This window comes from Otolemur garnettii, unplaced genomic scaffold (assembly GCF_000181295.1).
Source record: "Otolemur garnettii isolate 467f Iridium unplaced genomic scaffold, OtoGar3 scaffold00024, whole genome shotgun sequence".
NCBI classification, from domain to species: Eukaryota; Metazoa; Chordata; class Mammalia; order Primates; family Galagidae; genus Otolemur; species Otolemur garnettii.
In genome coordinates, this window is record NW_003852419.1 from 6325584 (window position 1) to 6342592 (window position 17009).

General features: G+C 40.1%; 1 long non-coding RNA gene across 1 annotated transcript in view; it reads left to right on the forward strand.

Moving 5' to 3' along the window:
- The first annotated feature begins 921 nt into the window (after nt 1-921).
- Nucleotides 922-17009, forward strand: part of LOC105886804 — a 16944-nt gene continuing 856 nt past the window's right edge. The window contains exons 1-2 of the long non-coding RNA XR_001161195.1: nt 922-974; nt 7742-7746. This is a non-coding gene — a long non-coding RNA (uncharacterized LOC105886804). The remainder of the gene's footprint in view (nt 975-7741; nt 7747-17009) is intronic.

Genomic DNA, 17009 nt, shown 5'->3' on the forward strand with positions numbered 1-17009 from the left:
TTACATCCTTCATGTTCACATGGATGGAGCTGGAAAATGTTCTTCTTAGCAAAGTATCACAAGAATGGAAGAAAAAGTATCCAATGTACACACCTCTATTATGAAACTAATTTATACCTTTTATATGAAAGCTATAACCTAATAACAGTCTAAGAATACAGGGAGGTGGGAGGGTGAGGGAAGAGGGATTGGAGGGATCACTTCTGAGGTTTATCTTACAAGGGTACAAGTGAATCTTTCTAAGAGTAGAATGTGAATGTTTTAAAACAATAACTAAGAAAATGACATGAAAGCTATGTTAACCAGTGTGATGGAAGTGTTTCAGATTGTGTGTGAAAACCCCACACTGTACCCCAGAAGTGCATTAATGTACATAGTTACCATTCAATAAAAAAAAAAAAAGGAATAAAGCCACTCTCTCTATATGCAAATAGGAAACACTTTGCTATAGTTTAAATGTTCCTCCCCCCCAATTGTGTTGGAAATTTAATCCCAAATGCAGCAGTATTATTAGGAGGTGGGGCCTAACGGGAAATGTTTAGGTTATGAAGGCTCTACCCTCATGAGGGGTTTAATGCCAATTATTGAAGGGCTTGAGGGTATGAGTTTGATCTCTGATTCTCTCTCTTCAATGAGTGCTCTCTTGTCCTTCTACCTTCTGACATAGGATGGCAAGAAGGCCCTATTCAGATGACCTTGGACTTCTCCCCTTCTAGAACTTTTTTTTTTTTTTTAAACAGAGTCTCACTTTGTGCCCTCGGTAGAGTGACATGGCATCATAGCTCACAACCTCAAACTCTTGGGCTCAAGCAATTCTCTTGCCTCAGCCTCCCAAGTAGCTGGAACTACAGGCACCCACCACAACACCCAGCTATTTTTAGAAACAAGGTCTTGCTCTGGCTCAGGTTGGTCTTGAACCTGTGAGCTCAGGCAATCCACATGCCTTGGCCTCCCAGAGTGCTAGGATTACAGGTGTGAGACACTTAGCCTGGTCCAGAACTTTAAGAAATAAATTTCTTTTCTTTGTAAATTACCTGATCTGTGATATTCTGTTACGGTAACACAAACAAAGACAGCATCTTAAATACACTTCATTGCAAATGCAATGTTCTGGGTAGAACACTGACATTTAAACAGATAAATTCAAGGCTTGTACCATCATGGCATATCTCTTAAAGATAGTGTTTGCCTCTAGGCAGAGACTAGGCGATAGGAGAGTTGTGATGGGGTGGTAGGTGGTGGTAGGCTTACATTTCATTCCATGTCTTTTTGTACTTTTTGAATATTATTTCATGTACCCATATTACTCATTAAAATGAGGCATTTATTTATTAAAAATAAGAGATGTCTGTAAGTAGGCTTCTTCTTGGCCTAGACAATATGCCTGTGAAAATTTGAGCATTGTTGATATTTTTTTTTCCCCTGATAAAAAGCAAGGTAGCCCCAAGGATTAAGTATAAGGTTATCCTCTGCAAAGAAGATTGTGGCTCTACCAGTAATGTGTAAATGGTTGCATACTTGAATGCTCAGTAATGTTCTAACTTCAGGAGAATATAGAAAACTCAGCATAACTAAACTGAAGACTGTTGGGCTGTACCATCATTATCTGTGTGAAGGGAGACTGAGCTGATAGATGGGAGCTGGCAAGCATGTGGTCTAGAAAAGGGAAGTTAGCAAGTAGAATTTGACAGTATTTATCTAGTACAGTTGTGTACAGCTATGTCTTCCAGTTTTTCTGTAGAATTAGTAACTGCCATTTAAGTGATCTTTGAGAAATAACGAAAAAACTTTGGGGAAAAACAGATGTGAGGTCAAATCCCAGTTATTCTTTCTATCAGATGGATAATTTTTAGGCAAATTCTCTGAGCCTCAGGTTTTGAATTATTTTTTTTTTTACTTTGAGACAGAATCTCAAGCTGTTGCCCTGGGTAGAGTGCCGTGGTGTCACAGCTTACAGCCACCTGTAACAGCAACTTCTTGGGCATAAGCAATTCTCTTGCCTCAGCCTCCCAAGTAGCTGGGTCTACAGGTACCTGCTACAACACCCAGCTATGTTTTTGGTCACAGTTGTCATTGTTGTTTTAGCTGGCCGGGGTGGGGTTTGAACTCACCAGCCTCGGTGTATGTGGCCAGTGCCCTACCCATGGAGCTACAGGTGCTGCCAATTTTTGAATTATTAAAATGGGGGTAATAATCTTTACCTTAAATGCTGTTGTGGGTTAAAGAAAGCAATAGAGGAAAAAGTCTAGTGCCAGTATGTATTTGGTGCTGACTGAATAGTAACTATTATTTTTATGTATAGATTGCTTTTATCATCTCTACCATTTATTAAAGGGCTAAAGACCAATTCATAATTGAAATGAATTAAATTGACTCAAACATATAACATTTGTCATCAGCAAGATGAACATAGCATTAAGACAGGTCCTCTCAGAAGTTGGGGGAGGCTCAGATCTTTTTCTTTCTTTGTTCTGTTCTTTTATTTAGTTCGTTGGAGGCTCTTGGTACACAAGATAAAGAAAAAATTCAAAACTGTGTTTCTAAAAATTGTGGGTTTTTTTTTAATGTTGTTTAACTTAATGGAATTAAATATATTTGTATTAGTCACATGATAATATTGTTAACATTTGAAATATGAATATTTATTGCCCCACAGGTGGGACACAAGATAGACGGACGTTTTGGGATATGTGTCTTGCTCTTTTAGTCCCTGTTCATCTCTGGGACTGGACAGGTAACACTATGTGTCAGGAATGAGACAATAAGCCAAACGGCCATCCTATATCCCCAACCCCCGATAGAGCGAGGCAAAATAGAAAGGCAAGCTCCTCTAATGGGCTGCAAACTTAGCATACACATTTCTCTCTTCTACTTGTTCAGCATTTCTAAGTTGCCAATGACAAAAGCCAGCATTTGCATCTCATGTCTTCCTCTCAGCTGGTGTGACACAGTCTTTAACACTAATCTGGGCAGGTTGCCACTTGGGGGCCTGGATAATGCCCTTGTGTAATGCAGGGAAAACTCAGTCCCCTCACATTTTTCTCTGTGCCATGGGGGAGCTGCTTAAGCCCAGTTAAAATCAAGAAATGATACAGTTAAAAGACTCTTCAAGAACCAAGAAATAACTCCTAAGTGGGGTCTTCAGTTGGACACCAAAGAGAAATGGCCCATTTTCTCCCTGGTTGAGTGGAATTTTGTTGCTGACCTGTAAATTCTACACTATTTCAAAGTTACTGGCTGAGAAATTAATGGAAACTGAGCTGGGAATTTTTTCTTTCCTACCTTTATGTGTGATGCCTTATTTAAAATAATTCAGACTCAAAGTGAATTTCTAGCAAATGGTGCTATGGCTGCTATTAAATTTATTGATGGCAAATACATCATCCTTGCTTTTTATGTATGATGTCGCTGATGTGATTTTTTTTTTTAAAGGTCCATGGTGAGACTTTCTTAAAATCCACCTCTTTCATCTGCCTGTAGTGCTATAAGTGACTTCAGGTTAAAATGCCATTTAACAAATTAATTTGCCATGTGATAGTTTATGGTAAAGCTTTGCAAAACCATTAAATAAACTATGCTTATTGTTTATATATTGGGATGTTTTTGATGTGCTAAGATTTTGTATAAATTTATTATTTATCTTGATGAATGCCAAATAAATAAATGTTCCTATTGTGCCTAATAACTCAACTCTTTGCTTTCACAAGGCCAGAGCAAGGCTGAAAGGAAATCCATCTCAAAGCTATTAAGAAAAGCCAGATAGAAGGGAACATAAAAATGAAATGAACTATGGTGAAAGGGCCAGACCCTCTTCCAGCCTGCTCTACATCATCCCAGCTACCCAGATGGAACAAAGATTTAGAGTTCCAAACAGAACTCAAGAATAGAAATAAATGATGTGGTATGGTCTGTGAAAGGGATCAATCTATGCTCTGTTCATCGGAGACACAGGGAGAAAAGAAATCATTTGGCAAAGGTCTCAATAGCTCAAATCACCGTACCTCAGTGAGTAAGGCGCCAGCCACATACACCAAGGCTGGCAGGTTCGAATCTGGCGCAGGCCTGCTAAAACAACAATGACATCTGCAACAACAACAGCAAAAAATAGCCGGGCATTGTGGCAGGTGCCTGTAGTCCCAGCTACTTGGGAGGCTGAGGCAAGAGAATCACTTAAGCCTAAGAGTTTTAAGTTGCTGTGAGCTATGACAGCACAGCACTCTACTCAAGGCGACAACTTGACTCTGTCTCAAAAAAAAAAAAAAAATCAGAAATAATATGCCCTCCCCTCAAGCTGCCACCATAGTCCCCATTTGAATACACCCCCAAAGCAACCTTTGTTTCCAGTCCTCTGTTTACTACCTATATACAGAAAGAACCAAAACAAAGGAAAGGAAGAAACAGCCTGCAGGCCTTCTCTCTGATACTTGGGGGGTGGGTGGTTCTAACTTTCAAGTTCACAGAATGTCCTGGTGGCCAGAATACAACGAAAGTGACAATTTGCACCCTGAGGATTTCCTCTAATGACCTGCTTTGAGTGACCTTTCTTTGAAAGTCTTTATGACTGCACCACCTAGAGCTTAATCTCATTCTGGCTCCTCTATCATGTGATCATCTTTCCATCCAAGTTAGAGACCCATTCAGATTCCTGAAGAATCTGGGTTTTAATTCCCACCTACTTAATGCTATTCCATCAGCTGTAATGTTCTTCTAATTTCTCTTGGTCCAAATCCTATCCATCCTTCAAAAAATAGCTAAAGCTATTTCCACCTCAAGAAACCTTTTGTGGCAGCATTAGTCATTCATCATGCCCACTTTCTTCCTGTGCTAGAGAATTACTCTTCTAAGTCACAATCTACTTTTCCCTACAACCTTGAGAATGTTGGATACTCACTTTCTCAGCCTCCTTTGCAGTTGGAGTGTGGGCATTTGATATAAACTCTCTCAGTGAAATGTCCATCTGCCAAGCCAGTGGTGAAAAGGCTGGGACAGTGCAGAATCCATTCTGGTGGCCAGTGGGGGCAGCAGCTGGGGCAGATGATCTGGCTCCCAGAGATAGTCATGTGGTCTCTGAGGCTGAATTCTGTGTTGGTGGTATTGTCTGGGCAAGCAGCATGGTCTGTGCCTGGTGGCGATGGCTAGGTATCTTTGCTTTTCCAGCTGTCTGCATAATTTTTTCAAAATATATATATTTTTTATTTCTTATAGCATAACTATGTACATTAATGCAATCATGGGGTACGGTGTGCTGTTTTCATATACATTTTGAAATTCTCTCATCGAACTGGTTAACATAACCTTCATGTCCTGTCTGCATAATTTTGAACATTATTTCTGCCTGCGCAACCTCTCAGCTTGGTTCTCCAACCTCTCTGGATTCTATAAACTACCCACTAGTCCTTTAAGAACAGTTTTATTGAGATGTGATACACACATCCTATAATTTTATTGAGATGTGATACACACAGCCTATTTAAAGTGTGTAATCCAATTTTTTTAAGTAAACTCATAGGTTTGTGCAATAATCACCACAATGTAATTTTAGGGCATTTTTGGTCCCTGCCACACGCACCCCCATACTCATCAGCAGTCACTTTCCATGCTTACCCCCACTCCCAGCTCTAGACAACTACTAATCTACTTCTATCTCTAAATGCTTACCTGTACATAATTTAGGTTCATACAAATGAAATCATATAATATGTGTTTTTGTGACAGACTTCTTCCACTGAGCATAATATTTTCAAGGTTTATCCATGTTGGGAGAGAGAGGGGAGGGGGAAATGGGTGGAGGAAGGGGGATTGGAGGGATCACTTCTGAGGTTTATCTTACAAGGGTACAAGTGAATCTTTCTAAGAGTAGAATATGAACGTTTTAACACAATAACTAAGAAAATGACATGAAGGCTGTGTTAACCAGTTTGATGGAAGTATTTCGGATTGTGTGTGAAAACCCCACACTGTACCCCAGAAGTGCATTAATGTATGTAGTTACCGTTCAATAAAAAAAAAAAAAGATTTATCCATGTTGTAGCATATATCAGAACTTTCATTCCTTTCTGTGGTTGATTAACGTTCCATTGTACGGATATACCACATTTTCTTTATCTGTTCATTATTAGATGGACCTTTGGGTTGTTTCTACTTTCTGGTTTCTATGTATTATGCCCCTGTGAATATTTATGTACAAATATTTGTATGTTATATCTTCATTTTTATTGAGTATAGGGGTCACATGGTAACTATGTTTAACATTTTTTTTTTTTTTTTTGAGACAGAGTTTTCACCATGTCACCCTCAGTACAGTGCTATGGCATCACAGCTCACAGCAACCTCAAACTCTTAGGCTTAAGTGATTCTCTTGCCTTAGCCTCCCAAGTAACTGGGACTACAGGCGCCCACCACAATGCCCAGCTGTTTTTTTTTTGTTGCAGTTGTCATTGTTGTTTAGCAGGCTCAGGCTGGGCTCGAACCTGCCAGCCTCAGTGTATGTGGCTGGCGCCCTACCCACTGAGCTACAGGGTAGGAGCTGCCAGAGTTTTCTAAAGTGGCTGCATTACTTCACATTACTACCAGCAATTTGTGAGGGTTCTAATTTCTCTGTATCCTTATCCTTATTATTTGTCTTTTTATTATAGCCATCTTAGTAAACATGAAGTGATAGCTCATTGTGGTTTGGCCCACTGATTTGTAAATAGATTCTTTCTGCGAGCTCCATGCCCATAGCTCACTGAGTAGGGCACCAGCCACATATACACACTATGTCACCACCGTGAGCCTTTAAAGGCATGCTTGATCATTGGAGAATTGTTGATTGGTTTATCAAAACAATTCCTTACCTTGAAATTCTGGAAATGTGTCTTTCATTGTCTTATTAAACAGGCTTAATCATGAAGACATGTGGCAAGTACTGGGGACATGGCATTTAGAGACTGTTCAAATTTGGTACTATTGCTTTTCTTTTCTTTCTTTTCCTTCTCTTCTCTTCTCTTCCTCTCTCTTTTCTTTTCTTTCTTAATAGTCTCACTCTGTCACCTGGGCTTGAGTGCCATGGTCTCAGTCTAGCTCACAGCAACTTCAAACTCCCAGGCTCAAGCAATCCTCCTGCCTCAGCCTCCCCAGTAGCTGGGATTATAGGTATGTGCCACCATGCCTGGATAATTTTTCTATTTTTAGCAGAGATGAGACTCACTTTTCTCAGGCTGGTCTTGCACCCCTAACCTCAAGTGATCTTCCTAATTCAGCCTTCCAGAGTGCTATGATTGCAGGTTGAGCCACCGCACCTGGTCCAAATTTGTTGCTAATTCTACTTCTACTTATCTCTGTGAAATCCAGAGCCAGTTAATTAACCTCTCTGAGCTTTGGCATTTCTATTTACTAAAAGAGATAATAACAGATGCCTCAGGCAAGTGTTATGAGGATTAGTCAAAATCTTGTATGTGAAATAGTAGAACAGCAGTTCAGGAAGGTTGTTTAATAAATATTAGTTTCTCCCTCATCACTGCATCCCTTCCAATCCTGTGCCCAGTAATCTGGTTTAGAGATGCAGCCTAGTTAAATTTGTTATTTTATAGCCTGGCTGGGAAGATGGAGTAATGCTGCTGCTTAGATGACTTAATGTTCTTGAAAATGAATATTATGTTGGGGGGAGGGTGAAGGCAATGGAAATCAGGGAAGTAAGGAAAAAACCTTGCTCAAACCTGATTTAGAGAACAGAGAGCTGTTGATTTTAGAGAGGTCAAAGATGAGGTTGCCACTGGAAAGGAAGGGACAGGATGCAAAGGATGCTTGAGCTCTGCTGTTTACATGTCCTGTTTCCCCAAAGGACTCTTTTTTTGGGTTATGACCACATAGGCAGAGAATCTTTTTGAAATGGAGTTGATGTTTATTTCAGACGACCTAGTGGCATTCTGGGATCTGACTGGAAGAAGCCAAGTATATACCACAGGCTGAAGGATTAATCGTGGGGGTGGCTGGTAGGAATATTGTTGTGTTACAGGAAGATCGTTGTCTGTGGCAGCTGACTTTATCCATAATACATTCAGAGACAGCGTCCATCCTGGAGGGCCTAAAATAAATCATCTAACTGAATGATGGTTGTGAAGGGCTTGAACCTACATCTGTGTGATAAACAAATGGGATTTGAATCTGGATTTTTGAATGAACCTTACTTGAAGGACAATATAATTTGTTACATATTTAGAGTTACAATTTTCTTTCTTTCTTTCTTTTTTTTTTGAGACAGAGCCTCAAGCTGTCCCCCCTGGGTAGAGTGCTGTGCCATCACAGCTCACAGCAACCTCCAACTCCTGGGCTCAAGCAAGTCTCCTGCCTCTGCCTCCCAAGTAGCAGGGACCACAGGCGCCTCCCACAACACTTGGCTACTTTTTGGTTGCAGCCATTATTTAGTTTGGTGGACCCAGGCTGGATTTGAACCTGCCACCTTAGGTGTATGTGGCTGGCACCTTAGCCACTTGAGCCACAGGTGCCGAGCCTAGAGTTACAATTTTCTTAATATTCTACTAGGTTGTTTGAATTCCTTAAGTAGAGGTCAAAGTCTTGTTACAGATTTCGCAATGAGAGCTCATATGATCTGAAAGAGTTAACAGACTAATATTCTTATTCATGTGTAAATTACTGGATACAGGGCTTTTGTAAAAGTGAGTTTCAGTAATGAGCAGAAGAAAGTAATCAGGAGGGAATCAGATTTCTAAATAGGACACACTATGAATGAGAAAACAGATGCAGAACAAAGAGGCTACAAATAGAGAAGTTTTGTCTTGGTTTCCCCAAGTCAGTGCTTTCTGGCTTCATCCAGTCATTCAACATTTACTGAGCATCTACTACAGATCAGATTTTGTGCTGAGAACTAGGATGGCAAGACAGGGCCTTTATTGTGATGATCCTTTCTGTTGTGTACGGACCTGAACCTAATCTTCCTCCTATAACTTGGATCCTAGAACTTGGGAGCATAAATTCTAGCCTAACCCTCTTGAACTGTAGCCAGCCTGTTGACTTGTGACCATGAGAATAAGGGTCTGTTGTTGTAATCATTAGGGAGCCACTGAAGAATGTTAATCAGGGAAAAGTTGGTAACGTTTATATTTTAGAGTGATCTGTGTGGCTGCAGTGAAATCCTGGATAGCCACTGCTTCTTTAGCTGCAAGAATGAGATACATGGAGCAATAGTCAAGCCTGAGTAGCTGCAGCCCAAAGACACAGAGAACCGGGTAGAGAACATCTGAACCAACTTGTAGTTTGCTGCCTAAAGAATGGATTGAAGATGGCAAGACTGGACATAGGGAGACCATTAAGGAGATGCTGTGATCACGTAGGCTTAAACTTGGGAAGTGACAGTGTGAGGGAGGGGGTCATTTAGGAGGTAGAATTGATTGGCCTTGGTTATTGATTGAGTGGATGTGAGAGTTGAAGGAAAGGAAGGTTAAGGGTGTTGCAGTTGGTCAATACGACAGATGATAGCGCCCTTCACGGAGCTAAAACACTCAGAATGAGGAACATAATTTTTCCAAGGGGAGATGGTGGGGGAGACAAACATGTAGGTTCATTTTGGAGCATGTTGAATTTGTGGGTCCATAAGCTGTCTGGGTTATGTCTGGGAGATATTTAGATATTTAGATCTGGAGAACGGGAGAGTGAGCTGGCTGGAGACATGTAGTTTGTGTTATAGGCAAACACTAGTAAGAGGGGTCCAATAAATATATGACACCATGAGAGATCCAAGAACAGACCTCCAGGGAGCATGGACGTTTAAAGTATGGTCAGAAAAAGAACCTGGAAAGGAAACTGAGAAGATGCTATGGAAAGGAGACAGTGGAACCAAGCAAACTGAGAAGGCAAGGGGTGCACAAAGGAGGGAGTCGTAACACGATTGTGTTGTGCATGGGGTGCAGAGAGAATGCACAAGAGCCAACGAGACCCAGACACTGACACTGGAGTCAAAAAGAAATGGATTTAAGTTTGAGTCCTGGCTTAGCAATTTATAGCTATGTGACTCCTTGTCTTACCTCCTGAAGGCTGTTTTCTCATCTATAAAATGGAATAATCTTAGTATCCATTTCATATGGCTGTTGTGAAGGCAAATTAGATTGGGAATACATGAGTACTTAGAATAGCATCAGGTAAAGCACTCATTAAATCCTAAATATTAGTATTGTTAGCTACTACTTAGCAAGAGGAAGTCATTGGTGACCAAAGCGAGAGCAGTGATATGGTGGAGACAGGGAACCAGGTCACAGGGGTCAGGCAGTGAATAGGTGCTGTGGAATTACAGAAACCCATGTAGAAAATTCCATTGCCTGACATGAAGGAGAGACAAAACATAGGATAATAGCTTGAAGAAAAGCACAAAAGAAGGCAATTTTCTCTGGGTTCTTTGAAGAGAAAATAAACTTGGCATATCTGTAAGCCCTGGAGAGAGTTTCAGGAAAGGAAAGAGAAAGATTGGCAAATAAGGCTTACAAGGAGAGAGAAACAGTGGAATAAGACTTCAACTAGTGGAAAAAAACACAAAAGCAAAACCAAAAAAACAACTCACTCTCTCCACTGGAAATCTAAGCAAAGTTTCAAAAAAGATAACTACAATGAGATGTTGAAATTTTTATTTTCCAGAATCCCAAAAGGTTGGAGACTGGGTAGACTGACTCAAGAGAGAATCTTTAGGAAGGGGGCTATGCTTGCCAGGAGGCTGTCATAGAAGTGAAGGTCATGGTTCAAAAGCAGGGCCTTTGGATGATTCCTGAGGTAGGAGGTGGGGTATAAGGTCACTGTCTTGGTGATAGGCAGTGTATTACCCCATAAGTCCTCAAGCCTTCAGTGAATTAAAATTCACAAAGTCATGATCGTAATAGAATTTTCTGCAGAAAATAATGAAAGGAGGTGTGCTGGCTCATGCTATAATGCTAGAGGCCAGGCAGATGGATTTCTGGAGCTCAGCAGTCTGAGCTGGAGCAAGACCCCATCCCTAAAAATGGGGCAGGCACTTGTAGTCCCAGCTACTTGGGAGGCTGACAAAAGAGGATCACTTGAGCCCAAGAGTTTGAGTTTGCTGTGAGCTATGACGCCATGGCACTCTACCAAGGGTGACAAAGTGAGACTCTGAGTCAAAAATAAATAAAAAAAAAATGATGGAATGAGCTAAGGTGAGTATGCTGGCTGCCCAGGACTCTGGAAATAAACCCACAGTACAGAAGGAATAGACAAGAGAAAGGCAAGTGAGTGTTGCATTTGCACAAACCTGAAGGAGGTCTCTAGACTCGTACAGGTAGGGAAATTCAGAGTTTAGTCTACGTATATATTTTATATATGCTTTTTTTTTTTTTTTAAGCTAAGTGAGAGGTAAAGTCATTCACTACTAGAGCAAGGTCTTTATTTCAAGTCAAGTTAATTTGATCAAGTTATTTGTTTCTCCTTTTTTTCAGTCCCTATTGTATATTTAATTCCATCACTGATAAACCCCTATTATACTTTGATTAAATTAAAAATAACTCAATTGATAAAATTAATTCATCTAATTTTTCAAGACCATCATTTGTGTAAAGTGAGGCACACGTATGCCAAGAATTTACAGTAAGCTTTTATTTAAGGAGAAATGTGCCACATAATTTATAAAAAGCAGTAATAACAGAGCGGTAGCAGTATAGCAGAGACCAGCAAGTGTTAACGTCTCCATACTGCAGGTGGGAAACTGAAGCCTGGTGAGACTGACACTTCCTCGAGGGTCCTTTGTATTCCAGAACATGCCAGCTTCTGAATACATGGTAAATCATGTAAACTTCTGAACAAGAACAGTGAACAAATAAGCTATCACCTATTAATATTTATGGAGCCCTTGTGTCATGCTCATCCTATGGTGAGTGCTATAAATTACTAAAATAAGGATGCGCAATGCACATTCTTGGACTTTAAAATCCTACAATCTGGTTAGACAGACTAAACCTCAACACATTCGAAGTTTACAGAGAACATTAGAAATAAATAACAATTTGGGATAATGACATGAAAAATCCCAAGGCATGTTCAGTGTTGTGAGGAGTGAATAGACAAGAAATGGGAGGCGGAGGAAAGAAGAAGCCAGAATGTGCTAGAATTGACAGAGAAGACTTCATGTAGGGCTGGAAGGTCAACTGGGCCTTGGAAAGTGGGTAGTGGTGGGAGTGTCATCATTATCATTATCATTTTGCTTGCACACGCAGTTGTATAAATATGGAACCTCATGAGTTTCCATTTGGGTGGACACTTTCAGACAGAAGTCTGAAAATAAATCCCTCTGAGTAACTGTCAAGAGGAGGAGGAGATGGGACAAAATGCACTTGACTAAAGGCTTACTTTCCTGGCTTGGCACCTGTAGCTCAAGTGCCTAGGGCGCCAGCCACATACACCAGAGCTGGTGGGTTCGAATCCAGCCTGGGCCTGCCAAACAACAATGACAACTACAACCAAACAGTAGCTGGGCATTGTGGCAGGCACCTGTAGTCTCAGCTAAATGGGAGGCTGAGGCAAGAAAATTGCTTAAGCCCAGGAGGTGGAGGTTGCTGTGAGCTGTGATGCCACGGCACTCTACCCAGGGTGATAGCTTGGGGCTCTGACTCAAAAAAAAAAAAAAAAAAAAAGGTGGACTTTCCCCAAATCCAATTTTCCTCCCTGAGAACTGGCTCTGATGGATTAGACTGAGTTTCCTTAGAATTCTCCCAACTCTATCTTATATCTATCTTCCTTGTGCCTAAAATCTCTGCACTTGGGACATGAAGGAATCCTCCTGCTGTCCTAATTCCTGATGCTCTATTAAGCTTTGGTATTTCATGAAGCAAAAGTAAAAGAGCTTCCTCCCAAACCTTGTAGATTTTCCAGAACATCCATTCAGGATTTCCTGAGATGGTTCCTGGAGTTGGCAAACATTGTGGCCAGGTAGACCCATGGCAGGGCAGGAGTCACTACCTCTTCCTTCTCAGTTGGAAATCGGGTGGGCCAGGCCTGTGAGAATAGACAGTTTAGAGTTGCTACCCATCTGAAGACTGGGTGGTCAGTTGACAAGGACAGAAATGTCCTTGAATAGTGACTATCACGAGAGCCCTCTGGAGAGTCCTATGTTGGGTACTTTGCGGGAAGCAGCTTCACATTAGGACAACTTTTAAAGAATGGGTCCCTGGCATCTGTAACCTGCATCCAGCAGACTCTGAACTTGTCTATTCCCTCACGGCCTGCTCCAAGTACACAGCCACACCCTTCTTATGCCTCCACACAAAGCTTTATTTTCTCCTACAATGAGGTTAGGTGACCTGTAGAGAATTTATTTGTTCATTAAATGAAAATATTCAGCAATCCAAGGCTCTATATTTAGAAATGCAGTGACTTTGGTTCAAAAGCACATGGGACTCCTTTTTCTACATCTAACAGATAACATTACAAAATATTAATACTAAAAACATTTTTTAAGGTCCAGACCCAAACTTGTAAGAAATAGAAATTTCAGCATCAGACCTTAAGAAAGAATTTACAGAGGTGAATGGTATTTAAATCTCTAGGCAATCCCATTACCTTTGGGTATGGATTTTAACAATTGGCAAGGATGGCAGAAAAGTGTCTGAGTCTCCTGTGTATGGGAACAGGCTGTAGTCATACTCCCTACGGAGCACAGGCTGGAACCCCATCCTTGGGCCGTGAATGTCAGAAGGGTTAGCTAAGAGAAACCATAATCCTTATCCTATGCTACTTTTGCAGACTTAGATTCTCACGATACTCTCATGATGTAGAAGCCTAGAGCCAAGATGATAAACGAGATATTTGTATGGAATCTGTAAATCCCATCGAATCCCCAGCAAAGGAAGCCCTGGGAAAGCTCCATTGGATCACTGCCACAACCCGGGGCCTAGTGCAAAAAGGACTTTTAGTATGTTTAAAATTGTTCAAAGAAAGAGAAGAGAGAATAGAAATTGTAAGGGAAGACCAGGACATTTTTTTAAAAGGGAGAGATCTGTTAATAATTGTTTAGCATGGTAGGTTGTACCTTCTAAAGTTGCTGCACATAATTGGGCCACAGAAATATTTCCTGTCTTACATGCTTTTCTGACAATGTGTCCTTATCCTCCTTTCATAGAGAGGTGGGGTCTATGTTCCCTCCTTTAAGGGACATGATTATGGTCTCTCATAATTAACAGCATGTAGGGTATGCAATGATTTCAAAGTCTAGATCAGAAATATGAGGCAGTGTTTGCCTTACTTCCTGGATCATTTGTGCTGGAGCCCTGAGCTGCCATGTAGGAAGTCTACCTGCATGGCAGTTGACAGGTGTGACGAAGCCAAAGTTGGCTCATGCAAAGAGACCACATGTAGATGTCCTGTGACTATATAAAGAAAGAGAGACATCTGGGCACCCCCAACTTCTCCAGGCTCTACTGTTCTGCAACTGCAGCCACAGACTGATTACAACTAGGTAAGAACCTCTAGCTGAGCCCTTCCTGAATTCCTCACCCCAGAATCATGAGCAAAATAAGATGGTTATGTAGGCTGCTTCACTTTGAGATTATTTGTTATGCAGCAACAAATACTAGGACACACAGAAATTTTAAAAGTTAAAATACTGAGATAACTTAATGCATGAATTAAAGGATAATTTAGATTAAAGGAAAAATTAGAATTAGGTATCTTCTAATCACACAGAATGCAGATCAGAGAGAGAAAAGTCAGAAAAATCGAAAAGGAAATTAAGAGATATAGAGATTGAAATAGAAGTTTATACCATATTTAATAGGGAGATATTACAGAGAAAGATAGGAGATTGAGAAAAGAAGAGAGAAAATATTTGAAAAAACAATGGCTGAAAAATTTCCAGAATTGAAGACATGATTCCCCAGGTAGAATTTTACAATGTATTAAATAGAATAAAGAAAGCAAATTGAAATCTAGATACAGTTTAGTGGAAATGTAGAAAGCTAAAGGAAAAGAAAAACATTAAAGCTGAAGAAGGAAAACCGATTATCTATGGGGTTAAACTCTGAAATGTAGGCCAATTATAGATCAAAAATGATTGAGCAGGATTCTGCTTCTGCTTATGAAGGACTGTTATAAAATTTGTACTTTCTCTGTAAATAGCTAGAAAATCAGATAAAATGCATTAACCCCAATGTCCACTAAATTTGTGACAGATAAATTCCACACTTTGGAATTCTAGCCAGCAATACGAAGGCACAAAACTGGTGATAGGAATGCAATAACATAAATGGATCTCAAAAGCATTATGCTAAACCCAAGGGAGAAGATACAAAGGGGCACATGCTGGATGATTCCATGTCTGTGAAATTTCAGTCTAATCTGTAGTGACTAAAAGATTAGTTGTTGCGGGGAGCCAGCATGGGGAGAAGGGACTAGAATACCAAGGACCACGAAGGGACGTTTTGGGATGTCAGAAATGTCCCGTACTTTGATCATGACAGTGGTTACTTTACTGTGTGTCGGTCAAAACTCACTGAATTTTATATTTAAAATTGGTGAGTTTTATTATGATATTTGTAAATTTACTTCAATAAACCCTGATTGAACATTGGAAATCTCATATGGCTCAGTTTAACACAGAGACAGAATGATGGAATGACTTTTCATCCATAACAATAGATTCTAAGGGACCATGATAGAATATTTTCAAAGTCCTAAGGAAAAAAACAGTATCCGCTTCAGAATCTTTAACTACATAAGCCAGTAGTTTTCCAACATTGGAGTGCATCAGAATCATCTGGAGATTTATGAAATGCAGATTGCTGAGACTACCCCCAGAGTTTCTGATTCAGTAGATCTTGGGTGGGCTGAGAATATACTTGTCTAACAAGTTCCCACATTTTTTAGATTCTGCTCTTATAGGGACTATGCTTGAGAACCACCAGGCTAAACCATTCCATAGGAAAGGAAGAAAAAAGAAAAAATTCAGCCTTACAACAACTAGTAGTTCAGCACCTATAAAACGTCTATGAAAGAATGGTAAGAAATTCTTCAACCCCAAGGAAAATAACTCAAGAGGGGTGAATGGGAGGTAAGAAGCCCTTTTTAAAAAATATCACTGAAATATCTCTCCTACCAAATTTCCAAAACAGCATTCTCTGGAGGAAAGTCTCTTTTATTCCATGCTGTAGAAGGTTCCAGCCTACTTGCCAAGAACATGTTAAATGACTTCTTATAGCAATAAAAAAGCAGGGAGGAAAAGAAGAAAGATTTATTCCTTTACCCTTACAAGACTGAGAATTATTTTCTTGCTATAAATGTAAGAAGCAGTTAACCGTTAGTAGGAGAGACCAATCTGTATACACATTATAGGAGCCAGATCTTTTATGCTTTGGCAAAGCAAACGTGGGTGGACGGTGCTGGCTGTAGGGGTGCATTTTCTCTAGAGCAGCGGTTCTCAACCTGTGGGTTGCGACTCTTTGGGGGGTTGAAAGACCCTTTCACAGGGGTCACCTTAATACATCCCACATATTAGATGTTTACATTGCGATTCATAACGGTAGCAAAGTTATAGTTATGAAGTAGCAACAAAAATAACTTTATGGTTGGGGGTCGCCACAACATGAGGAACTGTGCTGAAGGGTCGCGGCATTAGGAAGGCTGAGAACCGCTGCTCTAGAGACTCTAAACATGATAATAGAGCCCAGGAGAGGTGAATATACTTCTAATTATCACCACACACCCTCAATTCTAAACTTCAATAATATTAAAATACTCCACCCTAATAAAATTTTTTTGTTTGTCTAAATTCGAAACAGTTGCTTGTTACCTGTTAATTCTAATACACATAAACTTCAAATTAGCAGATTTTTATTGCTTATTCTTTAACTAATAATTGTATTCTACATTGAAGTTACTGTGAAGAATTCCTAGTTACGTATTTGGTTCCCAATATATTCAAACTTAGCTGCACACTTTTGTTTAAAGAGTAAGTTAGTAATGGTTTGAAATCATTTGAGCTTACTTTGTATCTCTAGCTCCAGAAGTATTACATATTACTACAT